At 41.7% G+C, this 17,916-nt stretch overlaps 2 non-coding genes across 2 annotated transcripts; both read left to right on the top strand.

Annotated features, from left to right (window-relative positions):
* The first annotated feature begins 15,473 nt into the window (after positions 1-15,473).
* LOC118795225 lies at positions 15,474-15,689 on the top strand. The gene has a single exon (XR_005005792.1). It is a non-coding gene; the product is annotated as a small nucleolar RNA U3 (small nucleolar RNA).
* Positions 15,690-17,008: 1,319 nt separating this feature from the next.
* LOC118795222 lies at positions 17,009-17,224 on the top strand. The gene has a single exon (XR_005005789.1). It is a non-coding gene; the product is annotated as a small nucleolar RNA U3 (small nucleolar RNA).
* The last annotated feature ends 692 nt before the right edge of the window (positions 17,225-17,916 follow it).

The following is a 17,916-nucleotide window of genomic DNA, read 5'->3' as shown; positions in this document are numbered from 1 at the left end:
TATATTTGTCTATCCGTGCTTTGTTTTGTTGTTTTCAGCAATTAAGTTAACTTCTGCCCAGCACTTTCTACAAAGTGTGGGTTTGGGACAAAAAAAAACAGCCCCCTCACTCTTTCTCTCTCCCCTCTCACTGCGCTTTCTTTCTCCTCCTACAGGAGTGCTGGACTGACAGAAAGTGCAAACTGGCACTAATTCTGATAAGGTTTTATACAGTCACAAGGTAGCCCATTGGTGGTGACACACCCTACGTACACAGTCCATTGGTTGAGTGTGTCAGATATGGACACGTGGGGCGGAGCTTGGGTGGAGAGATGAAGGGTAGGTCAGAGGAATTGGGCAACAACTGTAAAGGGGGTTGCATCAAATGAAAATGAGGTCTGTTTTTGGAACATGCATGGTCAGTAGAATGGGGAGGGGGGGGACTGAGGGGGCGACAGAGAGATGGAATGAGGGATGGGGGGCATTGAGTGATGGCTCAAGTGTCGCTCTGCAGAGGAAGAAGACAGAGACAGATAGAGGAGCAGAGAGGTAGAGGAGACTCAATACAGTACAGCACGACTGGAGTCAGTGTCCAGTGGATAGTTTTAATACAGAGCGTACACAAAGTCTCAACACCACGACAAGAGCTGTGATTGTAGAGGGGAGCAAGACAGCACAACAAGCTCATGCCAGGCAGCAGAGGGTTTATAAAGTATCCTCACACTGTGCAGTCTACAAAGACCGCACCACATGTTGCCAGTGACAACGAGGAGTTAGGTTAATATGGAACATAGAGTGAGCGGCTGAACAGTGCAGCATGTTATAACAGCATTTTAAGGGTTAACAGAGGGGTGACTGGGCATGACATTATGCAAGAATGGACATGTGCATGAAGACTCACTGAGAAGGATCTGAAGGAAGGGGAGGGGAGGGGACGGAGTGGGAAGGGGGGGGGGGGGGCGATAGGGGGAGGGAACGAGGCAGTGAGCACACTGTTCAGTCACTCAACGGAAGAGAGGCACTTGTAAAGTGGCGAAGAAAGAGGGGATCAGATTTGATTGTGCCTTCTTCTGTGGAGGGGAAGGTTGAGAGTGAGATGTGGATGAGGTAGAGAATATCATTCTAAAGTCATTTTGCAGATACCCTTATCCACTGCCACAGTACGTGAGATAAGTGCAAGATCACTAGATGGCTGGATGGTAAGTGACAGGGGGGTTAATACAGACATATGCTGAGCCTTCTGTACACTGCAGTACATTGACTGACACAGATAACATGACAGTTCATACAGCATATCCTTGCTGACTGACTGGACACTATTGTGCATACTTAAGGGCGCACATAGTGAGGGGGGGAAAGCAATAATCTAGACATACTCAGTGGACACTCGAGTGTGTCAGCGTCACACTGAGAGGGCGAGATTAAGCAGGAGAGGGGACACAAGAGAGGGGGAACAAGGGATCGGGGGGAGGAAGCTGGTATGTGGTCGCAGAGTTCGCTTAAGCCCCCTTTAGCACTCTGGGCAAAATCTGAGACTCTGCCTGAATGCTGGAAAGAGCAGAGCGACAATAAGAGATGGAGAGAGGATGTATCACTAACTGTTGTACTGAAGAGCAGGACACTATGTACTCTCGAAGGCTGGGTGTTAATTTTGTGTGTAATCTCTATAAACACCCTTTTAAAAATTGACAGCCTTTCTTCCTTTAGGACACACAACACAATGTGGTTAGTTGACTGGGGAACAATGGGCACGGGCCACGTGTTACCATCAGTGAAAGCTTCTAATGAAAATAAAAATCACCATAAAATGCCTGAGGACTGACACACCCTCACATAAGAAATTAAAAGGCTATTAATTCATTTCCTCTAGAATCATAACACAGGTCTATTTTCTCTCCTGTGTTGATGGCGTGTTGATAAGAATAAGGAAAACAAATGTGTAAGTGTGCACCTCTGTTTTCACACTGTAGTAATATTCCTTCGTAGTGACAGCAGCAATAGTAGTCAGCCAGTATTTTACAAGGTGTATTTCTGATATGCTGATGACACACAGCCTCTGTGTGAACTCTCAGGCTCTCACACACCGTACTTCTGAATGACCTTGTTTAAACCCCTTCATTGCAATTACTGCCGAGGGAGCCCCTCTTGATTTATCAACTGTAAGGTGATATTCACGTTGTGCAGACTTGTAAATGGTCAATGTGAAGGAGAAATCTAAATCATACAATAATGACACACAACTAAATACACAAAAAGTATAAGAAGTTATAAAAATCAATGCAGTTGATAAAAAAAATCTTGAAATTTACAAAAAAAAAAATGTAGTCACGCAAAAATGTAATCATTAATTTAGTAGTTCATATAATAGCATAATTAGTCAATTAAATATATATATTTTTTCATTTCCATATTTATATTTTATAAGTGTATTTATTTCAAAACAAAGAATTTCGGGAAATACCATACAAGTATTCCAGGTTATTTTTAGCTTTTTAGCTGCCCAAAAGCATGCCCAGGAAAAAAAGCTCAGGTTGCAGTTGACCCAGACCTAACAGTACACAAATCACAGAGCAAACTGAGCAATCAATGTAGGCATTCTTATGCATGTGTGATTTCTATTTCTATATATCCATGATTGACACAAACAAGAAATGAAGTGTTTGTTTTACTGGAAATATCGGCAAGCAAATAATTTCATGTCCTTTGCGGACATGTTCACTCTCACATACTCATTCCCTGAACAGGGCCTTTAAGTAACGTTTTAGAGTAAATGTAAAATCACTGTCCTCATGTTGATTCCTAAGTTGTTCTGAGATGCAAAAAAACCTCAGCATGGCAAAACAGCTCCTAAGAAGAGCAGCCAGTGTTTTGCTTAACATGTCAATACCAGCTGTTTTCAGCCTATCAGAAATGCCACTAATGATCCAATGGGAGCCCAATCCTAAAATTGTCTCAGAAGTAAGTAGGCCTATTTTTATTGTCTTCTTTTTAGCTTCTCCATGGCCGTTATGGAATTAAACACACCACGCTTGATTCAATGTTTAAGCTTAGGTGCAGTGAGTGCTAGATACTGCAGGCAGTGTTTTAATGGTTTGCTTGCCGGTAAGCAGCAGTGTCCTGTCTGCTTAATGCAGGATTTTGGGCCTGTAGAGTGTGCTGCAGCTCCCTGGATACCTGTGGTTCAGCCTCACACACCTGCAGGGACCTGTAGGCCTCAGGACAGCACAGAGTGTTGAGGTCCAACACGCTTGCCAGCATTTCGATCTGCTACACAACTGTTTCGTTACAGACAGACTGTGCTCACCAGCAAATAGATCCCCCACTGTATCATAATTATCAACGGCTGACAGGCTAACAATTCACTGCCTGTCATCATGTAAGGACACAGTGGAAGTCTCAGTTGTACTTTTTACTGCCCCAGACATGTTTCACATCTTGGCCTAAATTATTTATGGCATCGTCAATATGAGCTAATTCTGTAGATTTCAGTAAATGTATCCTCGGCAGTTGAGTAAAAACTGTGAAATGGATACATACTCCTGTGCTGGGCACTGAATGGGAGCAAGACAGGTACAGAAACCAATGATTACTGCTATTATTACTGTTGTTAAACACTTTATTAGACATCGATACATGTTTTTATACTTTCCTTCACTTTCTTTTTGTCTTCATTTCAGTCCTACTCTTGCTACCATTACATATCCCTTCCTCTCTCCGTCCCCGCACACCCACACTTGTGTCCACCTCTGACTTTCAGCTTGTGGCTCCTCCCCACTTCTTTCCGCCCTCCCCTCCTCTCTCAGCTGTTGTCCTGTGCTACGACCTCTGACCTTTGAGGGTCGGGAGGGTCGGCCTGTCAGTGTCTACCTCAGGGCGGCTCATTGACATTTAACTCAATATCCCTGAGGGATAGGGTTTCGCTCCATGCCTCGCTTGTGCCTTGCCCTCAGCGCAGTGTTAATGTACCACCCTGCGCAGTCCACACATTTACTACAGAGATTGCATTAAGCTCTGTCCCTCTCTCTCTCTCTCTCTCTCTCTCTCTCTCTCTCTCTCTCTCTCTCTCTCTCTCTCTCTCTCTCTCTCTCTCTCTCTCTCTCTCTCTCTCTCTCTCTCTCTCTCTCTGTACAGCGTGTCAATGCCTCATCCAAAGCATCACCCAAAGGTCCCTCCCCGCCCATGCTCCACGTTCTCTCTCTCTGTCTCTCTCAGCCTTTATCTGTCCCCACTCTGGCTCCATGGAGAGGCTGATAGACCCACTAAAACAGTCAACACCCCCCCAATTCTGTGCACAGGCAGCTACACCCGCTGAGGGCTGAGGATTGGATCTCACACAGGCTGATTAGCACTCTGACACTGACACAGTAGTCTGAGCCATGGCAGGTTGGACCAGGCTAGGCTTGGCAGCAGTGCACCTGACTGAGATCCAACTAAGCTCTAGCCTCTGCGTGACTGCTGTGCTCCTTGGCCTCATCTATATGGCATCGCTCCTGATCTGTATCTCCGTATCTATGCTCCTGTGCTCCTGATCTGTATATATTGCTGTGCTCCTGATCTATATCTCTGTATGTATATAGTTGTGCTCCTGGTTTGTATGTCTTTATCTATATTGCTGGGCTCCTGACCTTTATTAATTCCACTGTGCTTCTCAGCATTATCTATACTGTGCGAATGAAATTTGTTTGCTGGATTTTGCAACCATCACATTTTGAGAGAATCCTCAGCCCTCTCCCACACCCTGGCCCTACCCTGGAGTGGGGGTTGATTTCCACCTCTCGGTCACCACAGGGCGGACAGTGCTAGCACTAGCTGTGGGAGGTACAGTGTCCCCAACAGCTAGTGCTGCCAACAGTTTCATTAATGTTCTTAGTTGTAGTAGTGGCAGTGACATTATAATTAGCGGTGCTCGTAGTAATAGTAGTAGCAGTAGTAACAAAAGTAGACATAGCATTAATATTATTAGTAGTAGTGGTTCGAGTAGTAGCCTCTGTAATATTAGATATAGCAGTTGTGCCTGTGTGAGAGCATTAGCAGCCCTGATATAAATAGTCTGGAGTGACGCAGTGCAACTGGGTCCAGCACAATTGTCAGATTTTTGTGTTTATTTTTGGGAGGCCAGCCTTCAACCCACCTCCACACTCCTTCCTCCAGTTACGCAATCAAGGGAGCATTGGCAGGGGTCTTAGTAACACTGTACTTTTTCGATTGGGTTGCCCTGGCTCCTTATGCTCCTGCCGTGACCAGCAGGGTTTGGGCCTCTGCAATTCACACCATCCCACCCACTCACAGCCTCTCTCTCTCCACCTCTGAGTGAGTTAACAGAAGGGCTGTGTCACAGTATTCCTCCCTTCCAATGTATTTGACATTATGGTGAACCTATTTTTATTGAATACAATTTATTTCTCAAATTACTCACTTAGTAAGTAGGCTAGAATGTAAAACGCTTTTAAACATCACTGTGGGGTCTATAAAGATTGTATATGCTTGCTCTGTTAAACTTCATGTGCTGCTCCACCCTGTCCCTCTATCTGGCTATACCTGCATTGTGACCCTGACCTCAGTCTGTGATCCCTCCCTCCTTCCCTCCCATTAATGCCCACCTCACAAACCTCACTCTCATTCATCTCTTTCTCTCTCTCTCTCTCTCACTTCTTTCTCTATCAGTATTGGTTGGGTCATCCTGAGGCCCACTGTGTATATTGAATCTCCTGGTAATATCTACAAGGATTAATTACATTTTTCCATGTGGATAGAAACATATTTTATAACTTCACATAATATTGAAATTATTATTAAATTAAAATTTAAATTACATTGACATAATCACAGTGGATGCATTTCCAACTTATATTTTTCATATGTGCTTTTGAACCTGCTAACATACTGTCAATTCCAGTCAACCAAATCCTGAGGAAAAAAATTCTACCCCAATGTGTGAAACTTTGGGACAGAGCCTTTAAACTGGCTGGCTTAAGGAAAGCTATTTATCAGTGGTCAGTGCTGAAAGGGATAGACACCAGCCACCATTACAAAGGATGTATCCATTGGCCAGTCACTTAGTACACAACTACATGTGCGGGCCAAGGAGAGACACCATAAGAGAAGAATCATACCCCAACACATTAACTACTCACTTATATGTAGGTAGATTGGAATGTGACCACTTCCCTGCACCTGAAAAACACACCAAGTGGGACCATTTGTTATTATGTAGTTATTTGGTAGGCATTCATATGACATACAGTCCTTGTAACAATATATTGATTCCAGTATCACTCTGTTGTGAAAATTCTGATAATAAAACTTAAATTTAAATTCAAAGAGGGTGGTTATAAGAAAAAAAGATATACATAAAAATTGATACAAAAAGACTTTCACAGACAGTCACACTAATTGTGTGCAGTGTCCAGCTAGGCAAACTGCCTTTGATAAGAAGCTGCAGAGATTAGTTTAAGATATAAGAAGTAGCATTCCAGATTTTTTGAGTATATTTAACCCTCTCTCTCCCTCTTTCCTCTTCTCGCTGTATCTGCCTTATTAGGTGTGTATGAGGATTGAAAAATGATGGACAGAACGGCTTGGAGGAAAAGTGCTGATGACAGGAAGATGAATGAATGAAAAGAGAGATGGAGAGAGAGAGAGAGACCAAGACGGAGAGATGGAAACTGGTGGTTAAATATAGTGAGGAAAGGAAAGGAAGATAAAGTGGAATAAGAAGAGAGACACACTTGAATGAAATCAGTACAGGTACAAAGGTGCTGATAATGATACAGGCACAAAATTGAATTTTTATTTAACAAAAGAAACATTGCAAGCCTCTACATTTCAAGTCGTTATGAATGGATATGAGAGTTTGTATGCATATCAGCTAATTCAAGACGATTAATGCAAATGAACCGTATGCAAGTGAGAACTGCAATTTGTAAATGTATGCAGGCAAACTCACATTGCATTGGGAACTTCATTGCTCGATTCTGTGAGGACACGTATGTGTGTGTGTGTGTGTGTGTGTGTGTGTGTGTGTGTGTGTGTTTGTTTGTGTGTAGATGGGCACGCGCATGCATGCTGGGCAGGTGTGGAACAGGTGTTGTGTAAGAATGGTGCTAAGCTCTCAGGACCTTCCCCAATTCCTGTGGCACTAAGCCAGAACTCCTTCTATTCTGGCCCTCCCTCTCCTCTTAAAGGGCCAAAACTCCAGGACACATGCTGTGTAGAGAAACAGCCACTTGTCTTTTTCTTTTGGGGGTGTGGGATTGGTAGGGAAGCCATATATCACGGGGAGTCAGTCAGGCAAAATTTTTACTGGTGCTTGCTGCAAATGCGGAATCCTACTCCATGCCTATGTGAATTGAATAGATCATGAGCAACGCCAAAATAATATTCATGCAGATTGTTTGCATTGTTTATTGTAATGATCAAATTCCTAAAATATGGCATTATTGGGGCATCTGAAAACCAAAGGGTAAAATATAGAGAAACTTATACATCAGCATGTATTTGTGAACACACTATGATCATAAAGTATCATAGAGTGTCATATTTCACATGGAAGTTTCACCATTTTATTACTTAACAGTAATTCAATCCCTCAAATATTCCAGCACTGCACAGAACAGACAATTAAAATCAGAAGATAAAACCAAAGAGTTATGCCAGGCTGTAACATAATGTGGACAACCTTGTCTTAAAACATAAAGACTGCCAAACAAAAAAAGTCATTGTCTAACATCATACAAGAAATTATGGATGATATAAAAAGAATGGATACCAGTTATAAAAATGGAGAGAGATTAGGAAAGAGACATAGAAGGAGAAAGTGAGAGAGGTATGGAACTAAATGGACAGAAATTCAAACTGGCAGCTGATACAAAGAATGACAGAAAAATAGTTAACACTACATAAGCGGTGACTTCTCTGGTTCCAGTTGACAACACCTGCTATTAATAGTGAGGGTTGTCCTTGGGTATTTTTGTAAAAGGAGCTGCGGGAAGACTGAGGGACAGGGCCAGAGAGAGAGGGAGACGAAGGGAAAAGGATATCCCAGAGAAGAGCAAAGGATAAGCGGGCGTTACTTTTCCCCCCTCTGTGGCCTTACCTCTTTTTCTCCCCCTCTCTGTGTCTCTGTGTCTCCGGCTGCCCCCCTCTCACCGGTTATTTTTAACCCCTGGGTGCAGCGGCGCAGAGGCTGACCCCTCGCCCCATGGCAGCCTCTAGCCTTACAAGGCCCAACCAGAGCCATGGTTGCCAAGCGACCCCCCTCTGTTTTTGTCTTAGCAAAAAAGGACCCAGCTAATGACCCGCACCTTTTGTTATGATCATTGTTGTCAATATCGTCATCTCCGCCATGATACTTGTTGTTGCCTTAATGATGACAAATGGAGTTAGTCTTCGTCTCTGTTGGTCTTTGATGATTTCAGTGTAAATGCACTAAAATTCTGAAGACACTGACAGTGTTACAGTTGAAGTGTTATTTACGAGAATTCCTGTTATGTTGAGAGCCATTAATAATAACTTCATATTAATGTTGCTTCTATTAAGTGGTCAGTCATCATTACACCTGCTATGGCTGCAGTTGTATTAGCATTATGGTGGTGCAGAAAATATGCACAATTGTTTTGAGTTTAAATAAAATTTGTTAACAATATCTTTCCTAATAATATCAACAGCACTAACACTATTAGTGAGTTTATGATAAGTTGTATTTTCTGCTGTGCACTTATGTCTCCTCATGTGCTGTGTCCCTGAAAGGTACTGAGGTAGTAGCTTGTATTGTATTAATATCATGTGTATCGTTAAGCTTGGCAATTTGTATTTGTGTTTTGCACCATACTTACATTTCTCATGTTTCTGTAAGTTATCCGGGACAAGGCCGTCTAAATGAAGCAAATAATAAACAAGCGTAAAGGAAAACCTTCAGTGAGACATGAGATGTAATATGCAGTCACCAGAATATGGAAAAGAGCAAGGAGAGAGTGAGTGAAGGATAGAGGATGGTGGTGCGGGTGAACAGGGGGTACAAGGAGAGGGAAGGACAGAGGCTGAAGGAACAGCTGCAAGTGTAAGAGACTGAAGGGGGGCAGATGCAGAGAGAACGAGAGATGGGTGGGGGGGTGAAGGGAAATGGGAGGAAAAAAAGGAAAGAGCAGAATAAGACAAGAAATGGGCACAAAATTTGGAATGATGATGGCATTAAAATACCATGGAAGAACAAATGCACTAGCAAGAAAGAGAGAAATAGAAAGAGAGCAAGAGGAAGGAAAAGAGTGTTCTAGTATATTTAGAATGGTAATACAAACTGTGGGAGTCCGTGACAGGTGCCTGTTCTGAAAGAGTGAGGGAGAGGGAGCGGGAGAAGGAGAGAAGGACATAGAGGAGATGATACATACATACACACCCTGACACTGCATGTGTAATTGTTTATTGAAAATAACTGAGTGGCCAGAGGCGAGGAGGCCAGGGGTGTGGGGTCCTACACTGACCATAACTGGTGACCACGCTGGACAGCTCAGCTGAAAGGTTTTTTACCTCACTGCGCATTACAACACAGAAAGCAAAAACAGCACATTAAAAACTAACTGATAGGTTGCCCGGTCTCACAAGCCGTCACAGTTCATCCACTGAGGCTGCTGTTCCACTATGGGAAAAGCATCAGGGACTCCATGCAAATTTACCACCAGCAAACAATGTAGCGGCACAATAATAATACTGCTTGGGGAGGGATTAAAATGATGTGTTTGTCTCTCTGTTTATGCACGCATGTGAACACAATCTCACTCAGGGCATTTTAACTATTTTTCTAATAATAATTACAGCTCCCAGTTGTCTCCTATTGAGTTACAGCGAGAGAGCGAGTCTGTCAAGATCAATCTGTTGTCAGCATGTGCAAGACTTGAGAGACAGGGAGAATGTGAGTGTGGCTCTGCAGAGGAGAGGACTGAAAAATACAGAAAACTGTATGTCTGTGAGAACTGTGCCAAGTAAAAACGGAGAAGGCTGTCCTGCTGCTGTCCTGTACAATCAAGGTCCTTTTAATTGTTTGTGTCAAAAGGGAGGGTAGAGTACCAGACAGTCGAATGAACTATTTTTCCCCCATTCCTAAGGTTACATTTGCATTGCATTGACATGCTTGTTTTAACTCCTTTGGCGAGACCAGGGCATTGCGGTCGTGCCAATAAGGCTGTTTTCAGTGGGAGTTTGAGGGAAAGATTCCAAGCTCTGTGTTTCACTCCGGGCAACCTGCCATATGGTGGCATGCTCATCGCAATACTAAACACTTGAGTGGAAGGTCCTTCAGACTGCACACTTCAAAAAATAGTAATAGACCTCAATTACATGCTATTATTTCCAAGTGTCATCGGCTTGAAGGAAAGACATGCTCTTTCTGGTAAGAATTTATTCAGACAAATGATCCTGCAAAACTCCAAATTGTAAACACTTCTCCTGTTTTTGGTAGATTGAAAATGGAAAATTCATATTTAAGAATTTAGAATTAATGCTACTCTGTGAGAACTAAATTTTAATTAGAAATCAAAAGCATTTGCCTGGAGTGACAGAAACAGATGCAGCTACAAACCAAGTTAATTTCCTAAAATGTAAGTACTAAAAGATTACTTTATGAACTTGTTTTTCTCAGCTGACAACATGCGCTAAATTTATGGCTGCACTCACTTTAGCCTGGTGTTATTTAAGTGAATACAATTAGCTGAAAAGATCTGTACACTGCCATGAATTTTAATTAAGGTGGAATTGCATGACCCTGCTAAGAATGAGACCATTCAAATTTAACATAAAGAAGGAACATTTGAAGCATTAAATCTGTTTGTTTTTGCGAACTCATTGGATGTCATATGACTTATAGCTTAGCTTGTAGTGTGACTATATAATATACAGTACTGCGTGACTTTTAATATAAGGGTACAATGCCATGGCACAGTCAATGTCCTTAACTATCTTGGTTCAAAGATAAAAATAATAATATGACTCACTAAACTCGCTCGGTGTCTCCATGATATTTGGTGCTGTGAAATACAATGTTATTTCAGTCAGTGTGTGATCATGAAATTACCCACTGTTTCGAGCACATCCTCAATCACTGATGTGATAGCTTTCTGTCTCCTTTATTCTCCATGCTCTTCCTCATGTGCTCAAGTGGGTCGCTTAATTTCTCTGGCACTAAGTGTTGTCTCTTTTTTCTGCCTTGGTGCATAAGCTGCTAAGCACTTAGCCAAACTGTACAACTATTTCTCCAAATATTTTACGTGTTAGGTTCTGTGTCACTAAACACCAGATACCGTACTGAAATTAAAATCTCAAATCCTAAGCAAACGTTTTGATATTTGTGCATCTTTACACTGAACTGAGTACCATATTACATGTGTATGAGTTAAAATTGGTACATAGACTTCTTTTAAAAGAATGATTATGTCCATGTATTGTTTTTGATTCCTATATGCAGCTGGTTTTTACAAACAAAAACAGTTATAAACTGAGTGCATCTGTATTGTTTTAAAAACAAAGGGAATCCTAGTTAGAAACTATTTGTGACTCCTGAAAGATGGATATAGTCATTTTGGCACCAGCTAACAGCACCTGCTAACAAATCAAGTCAGCTGGCTAACTTGCAGGCTTATCTGACTGACCCGAAATGAGTAAATGAGTGATTTGCTTGTAGTTCCTGTTGTTACCTCGAGTGGCTTACTGCTGACTAATGGAATCTGTACTGTACGCCAGTTCATCGGGACAAATCAGTGTTTAAGTGGCTTTCAGGATGGACAGTTCACATCTACCGGCAGTGTTGACTCTGTATGAGTAGAAAAAAATGAATCCTCCTGGGCAGTAGGACTAATTTTAATTCATGGCTGCTTTCTTTCATTTGTAAAAAGAAGACAATGACATACTGTGCTCTCTGTATTTATTCACATCCCTATTTACACAAGAACAAAAAGCATGAACATCTTCTCTGAAATAAAATTTATTAAAAAATCTGACTTCTAAGTGTAATGATATCCAGACCAGAAAAATCATCTAACGTGTGCATTTTTTTTTTCTATCATAGCAAATTGTTTGTTCTTGTTTAGTCAGGGGGTGTCAATGAATACAGAGGGCTACAGAGAAGCAGGCCAGCACTTCTCACAATAAATGAACACAAAGAACAAACTTTTTAAAAATGTAAGTAGTTTAAAGCAAGCTGCCGCACTATTGAAAAAAGAGAGCCTGTTTTCCAGCCATACGCCTGCTTTATAAATTACACTAATTCACCTGTTCTTAAGGGGAACAGGTGAAGGTCTCCTTCCTTCATAAGAGCACTATATGGGCATATACTGACTATCTGGGCTGGAATCAGCCAGAGCTTGTGAAAAATGTGTGCTTTGTGTTTTCGTTGATGTCGTGTCATCATATAAGCCAAACTGAACCCAAACTTATGTGCAGCAAATCTCTGTGTGTATGTGGGTATTTTACCCACAAAAGTGCTAAGACTCGGTGCTAAAGAGGTACAGGGTATACCCTATGAACCTGCAATTTGGTGGATGGGATACCTGCCATCCAAATTAGTTTTCATGTGTACGTATAAATTCCATTACATGAAATTATCTGACATAATGCAAAGTTTTTTTCAAAAGCATGCCTCAAGTAGATAAATTACTCCCTATTACATTGTACTTTATGGTGCATGATCCATCTAAGAAGTGCCTTCGAATTGTTATAGTCTTTAAAAAATGTTGCACCTTTGTATACCCATGTGAAATCTGTTTGTGAACTGCTCTAAGGTCACACACATCACATATACTGTACCTTACTTAGAGAATGGTGAACAATTGTCATGCTTCATAGCTGATCATGTTCTGCTTCATTAGGAAACAGGCCCACAGTGAATATGGCATATTTTGTTTTAAGGAAACACTGCCCCCTGGAGTCATATGAAGGTATTTCTGTTGGAAGGGTGCTTGGCGCAAGTCCCTCTTTGAATGCCAGGTGCCTGAACTCTTACAACCACAAACTTTGATGGACATAAAGTTATTCTTTGTGAAATTTATGAAACACTTTTAATCTGGTCCAGATATGTATACTTAAAACACCCCCTAGTGTGCAATTGGAGCCCAGTTTATTGTAAAGCCACCATGATTTTTCCCATGGAAAAAAACCCAAAGCCCACTATGACGAATACTCACAGGAGTAATCTCAGTACATTGGTTGGTTTTGGGGCTGTATTATTCTGCAGTAGACAAGCAGTCCTCCCCATTGAAATCCCATAGATGTACATGTGAATAAGAAGACCAGATTTTTGAGTCACATTTTCGATTTTTGAGTTTTTGATTACATCTTTAAAAACATTACACTCCATTCGTTCATGTATATGCCCGAATCATCCTGCGAAAGGGCTCCTCTTTTTTGACAAGAGAAATTCAGCAGGTCCATCTTTGGATCCTCATTCCACATGCACACTAACTATTATGGGATTATGGGAGCAGGTTTAATAGCGGGCCTTCTCGGTGGCTGACCTTATCGTGCAGTGTGGTAGCATTGGCATCGCTCCTCTGCTCACGCATGGGTGGGATGAGGCTCCATTGGTTGGAGTTGACTCAGCCAAAGCCACCAATCGCGTAGATGCAACCACGCATAAAGGTCACGCTGAAGTGGCAGCGCCACGTTTGCACTGGCATATGGGTGCAGGTCACAAGGTCAAACCTGCACACCTCGCTGAAGAACTCCACGGCATCATACACACCCGCGCAACGAACAAAGCCGTTTAAGTAAACAGCGCCATGCTAGGAGTGGGGGCTGTCTTCTTTTCGTGCAACGTTGACCCAGGTGTCCACCTGAATGTCATATGACTCAGCTTTGTTAGTGGGTGTTTTGCCACTCCATGGCTAGCAGGATGGTGCGGGGCGGGCTTAGAGTGTTGCAGGTAATTAAAGCTACAGTTCACGCAAACGCCGCATTTGAAAGTGTGAGGCTAATTAGGTAATGGGCAATTTTTTGACACCTGATAGGTGTTACCTGAAACAAAGGACTGTATGTTCTGTTACAAGAATGGAAAACAGTGTGGAGTATGGAGTAGTCTGTTACCACATGCATTCATGAAACATGGGACATTATTTGAGCAACTTGAGTGTTTCTGGCCTGTATATTTGACCTGTTGTTCATAGTTATTATAATAGTGCTAGTGTCAGGCTTGTGATGTTACAGTAGGATAACAATCCATAACATTACATTTCAATTCGAATTCTGAATTGATCTCACAGAAGCGCAAATTTCTGACTTATTATTGAGTACTAAGTATGATGGCCACACATTATATTGAAACAATAAAGCATGCAGTCTACAGCCTGCATCTTTTAAATGTTTGAGATTGTAAAGTCTATAAAATGTCACAGAAAATGTTTCTGACTCATGTAATTCATAATTGTAATTTTTTTATTCGTAATTCTGTTGTAGAAATTGAAATAGCTATTTAGTGGATAGTTTTTACTTTAGTAGCCTAGATACATGTGTAGATACATTTAAAAAATGATAATTACAGAATAAAGACGTAACAGTAACATTCCAGTAACATCGTCACATGTTAAATCCGAGTAAAACCTGTACTATGCTATCAATAGACCTATTTCGGCATTTTACGGAATACCGGACATTATAAACTGCGGACACCAGCGACTGTTGTACCATTGTCGCTGCTGTTCTAACGGGATTTATGTGATGCCCTCCAAATTGTATGACTTGTCATCACTGTCCAGCTGGAATTGTTCGTATAGCCTCATCAAAATCTTCAACCCAAATGATCGGGGCTGGGTCCTTAAATGTGGGAGAAAAGGGAGCCCATGCACTGAGAACGCAATGTCCCACACTTGACTGAAGTAGGAGATTTTACACACGCGACACGCGAGGCAGAAGTTGCCATCAGATATTTCCGCCTATGACGAGGTTCGTTGCAACCAATAAGATGTGATGACGTACGCTTATTTAAATAACCAGCAAAGCATTATGGGTTGATAGAATGAGAAACATTTATCGATATCTGTTTTGAACATCGGTTTCTTGAAAAATTAGCGATGTCGCACAAAATACACGTTGGTCAGCTAAAACACATACCACGAGTGTTCAGGGAGCATACTTTTGAGTAGTGATGTTTTATGCAACGATGAAAAGTTCTCGATAGGCGGAAGTAAGCTTTACCTACGTTGTTGCAGCAATATGGGGTGAACGCGTCTGGTGAAAATGTTTGGCTTGGTAGATATCTAAAAACACAATAGCAAATGTGAAGGACAACTTTTTAAAATAGGGTCTATCGTTAAAAATAATACGTTGGTATTTTGTACATTTAAACGTTTGCATATTTTAAAGCATTGCGAACATGCCGATGCATTTCGTGTGGTACACCGCGGAGTTTAGACACACTTTGGTGTGCTTCGCACTCATCGACCGAGAAGAAGAGAAACCGTGGATGAAAACGGTTGTCACTTTAGAGGAGTCCCTGCGCTGTCAAAGTGGACGTTAAGACTATACTTTCAGGGATCATTTCTATAGTTTGTAACTTGAGAAATGTGTTTCGAAAGTGTTTGGTCTCGCCAACCACGATGAGGAGGAATAGCATCCTTTTCTGAGCGCGAAGCGGATGTTGAGTACTGATTTCGATCAGACGCTCAATATCATTGATGACCGTTCCTCTTCTGTTCGCAGGAGGTGGAGGAAAAGGGTGCGTTCTGAGTGGTTGCTGATGTTCTTGTTAAATAACAGAATTGAGTTAAAGATACTGTAAATCAGAAATTGTAAGTTTATCGTAACAGTATGTTCAGTAAAGAACGGCTACAATGTTATCAACACATGAACAGTAGAACGTTTAAGGCTGTGTATAACATGCGCATGGGGGGACTGCGGCATTTTCACAATTTGCATTGGGGCTAGGGTGGTTTCATATAACTATCAAAGCGTTGTGGGTTGCTTGAATTTAATACCTTTATCAATGTCTTTTAAAATGTTAGTTTCTCGCAAATTTACCTAACTCACAGAATACGGCGCATAACACGTGCGTTCAGGGGGCGCACTGTAGGAAGTGACTACAGTATGGTAAAGACTCCGCAATCTATATACGCAGTAAGGATGGCTTCAAATAACTACCAAAGCATTGTGGGTTGCTTGAATGAAATGCTGTTGTCAGTATCTTTTTTTTTAAATACCAATGTCTCGTAAATTTAGCGAAGTCTCACAAAATATATGTTGCACAGTTAAGGCGTATACGACGTGCGTTCGGGGAGCGTACTGTTAGCAGTGACGCTTTAAGACAGCCATGAAAACTTATGGATCGGTGGAAGGAATTGTTACCTTTGTCACCGCAGCTATACGGGAAGAACACATAATCTGTAAAGATTTTTTAAATCAGAAATAAACGTATCAGAACAACATTGTCAAAAAAACAAACCTATTAAGTTAATACGTTAAAAATCGAGCGTTCAAGCCTTTGTACGACACGCACGTGGGTTGAGAGGCCGGGGACGGCAGCATTGTAAATAGGGTTCACAATCTATATTGCAGTTGAGATGGCTGCAAATAACAAGCAAAGCATTGTCGGTTGTCGAAAGGTAATACCTTTGTCTATATATATATATTCTAAATATTACTTTCCCGCAAATTTAGCCAAGTGGCAGCGTGATGTAGGCAGTGATGTTTTATACAGCGATGAAAAGTTCTGGCTCGGCGGAAGGAATCGCAGGGTCGTTGCAGCCATACGGGGTGAACGCGTCTGGTGAAAATGTCTGGCTTGGTAGATATTTAAAAACACAACAGCAAATGTGAAGGGAAACTTATTTGAACACAGTGTTCCATCAAATAAGCCAATGCTGGTATTTATTGCACTTCTAAGCGTGTACATATTTTTAAAATATCGCGAACGTGCCCGTGCATTTCGTGCGGTACACCGCAGAGTTTAGACACACTTTGGTGAGCTTCGCACTCATCGACCGAGGAGAAGAGAAACCGTGGATGAAAACGGTTGTCACTTTAGAGGAGTCCCTGCGCTGTCAAAGTGGACGTTAAGACTATACTTTCAGGGATCATTTCTATAGTTTGTAACTTGAGAACTGTGTTTCGAAAGTGTTTGGTCTCGCCAACCACGATGAGGAGGAATAGCATCCTTTTCTGAGCGCGAAGCGGATGTTGAGTACTGATTTCGATCAGACACTCAATATCATTGATGACCGTTCCTCTTCTGTTCGCAGGAGGTGGAGGAAAAGGATGCGTTCTGAGTGGTCAAGACTGTTAAAGTAAAAGAATAGTAACTAAGCAGAACCGAGCACAAAATATTCGCACAATTAAATTAATTGAAAGTTGGGCATTCAAGCCTTTGCCACACATAGGTTAAGTAAAACTGCATCATTATAGACCTCACAAGTTATATCGCAGTTTGAGACGACTTCAAATGACCAGCAAAGCATTGCGGGTTGGTAAACTTAAATATCTCTATCAATATGTACATATTTTAATGTTAGTTTCTCAAAAAAATTAGCGAACTCACAAAGAATATGATGCTTAGCACGTGTGTTCGGGGAGCGTAGGCTACTCTTGGTAGTGATGTTTTATACATCGGTGAACAGTTATGATCAGGCGGAAGGAAGCGTTAACTTTGTCATTTCAGCCATGTGGGGTGAACGCGTGTGGCCAAAATGTTTGGCTTTGAAGACATCTACAAACACAATGGCAAATGTGAAGAAAAACCCTGTTTCAACGTGATGTTTGATTTAAAAATCCAACATGCTGATATTTATTGCACATTTAAGCGTGTACAGATTTTTAAGTATCCCGAATGTCCCCATTAATTTCGTGCGGTACACCGCACAGTTTAGACACACTTTGGTGTGCTTCGCACTCATCGACCGAGAAGAAGAGAAACCGTGGATGAAAACGGTTGTCACTTTAGAGGAGTCCCTGCGCTGTCAAAGTGGA

Source organism: Megalops cyprinoides, chromosome 19 (assembly GCF_013368585.1).
Source record: "Megalops cyprinoides isolate fMegCyp1 chromosome 19, fMegCyp1.pri, whole genome shotgun sequence".
NCBI lineage: Eukaryota > Metazoa > Chordata > Actinopteri > Elopiformes > Megalopidae > Megalops > Megalops cyprinoides.
This window is presented reverse-complemented; position numbering and strand designations above follow the sequence as displayed.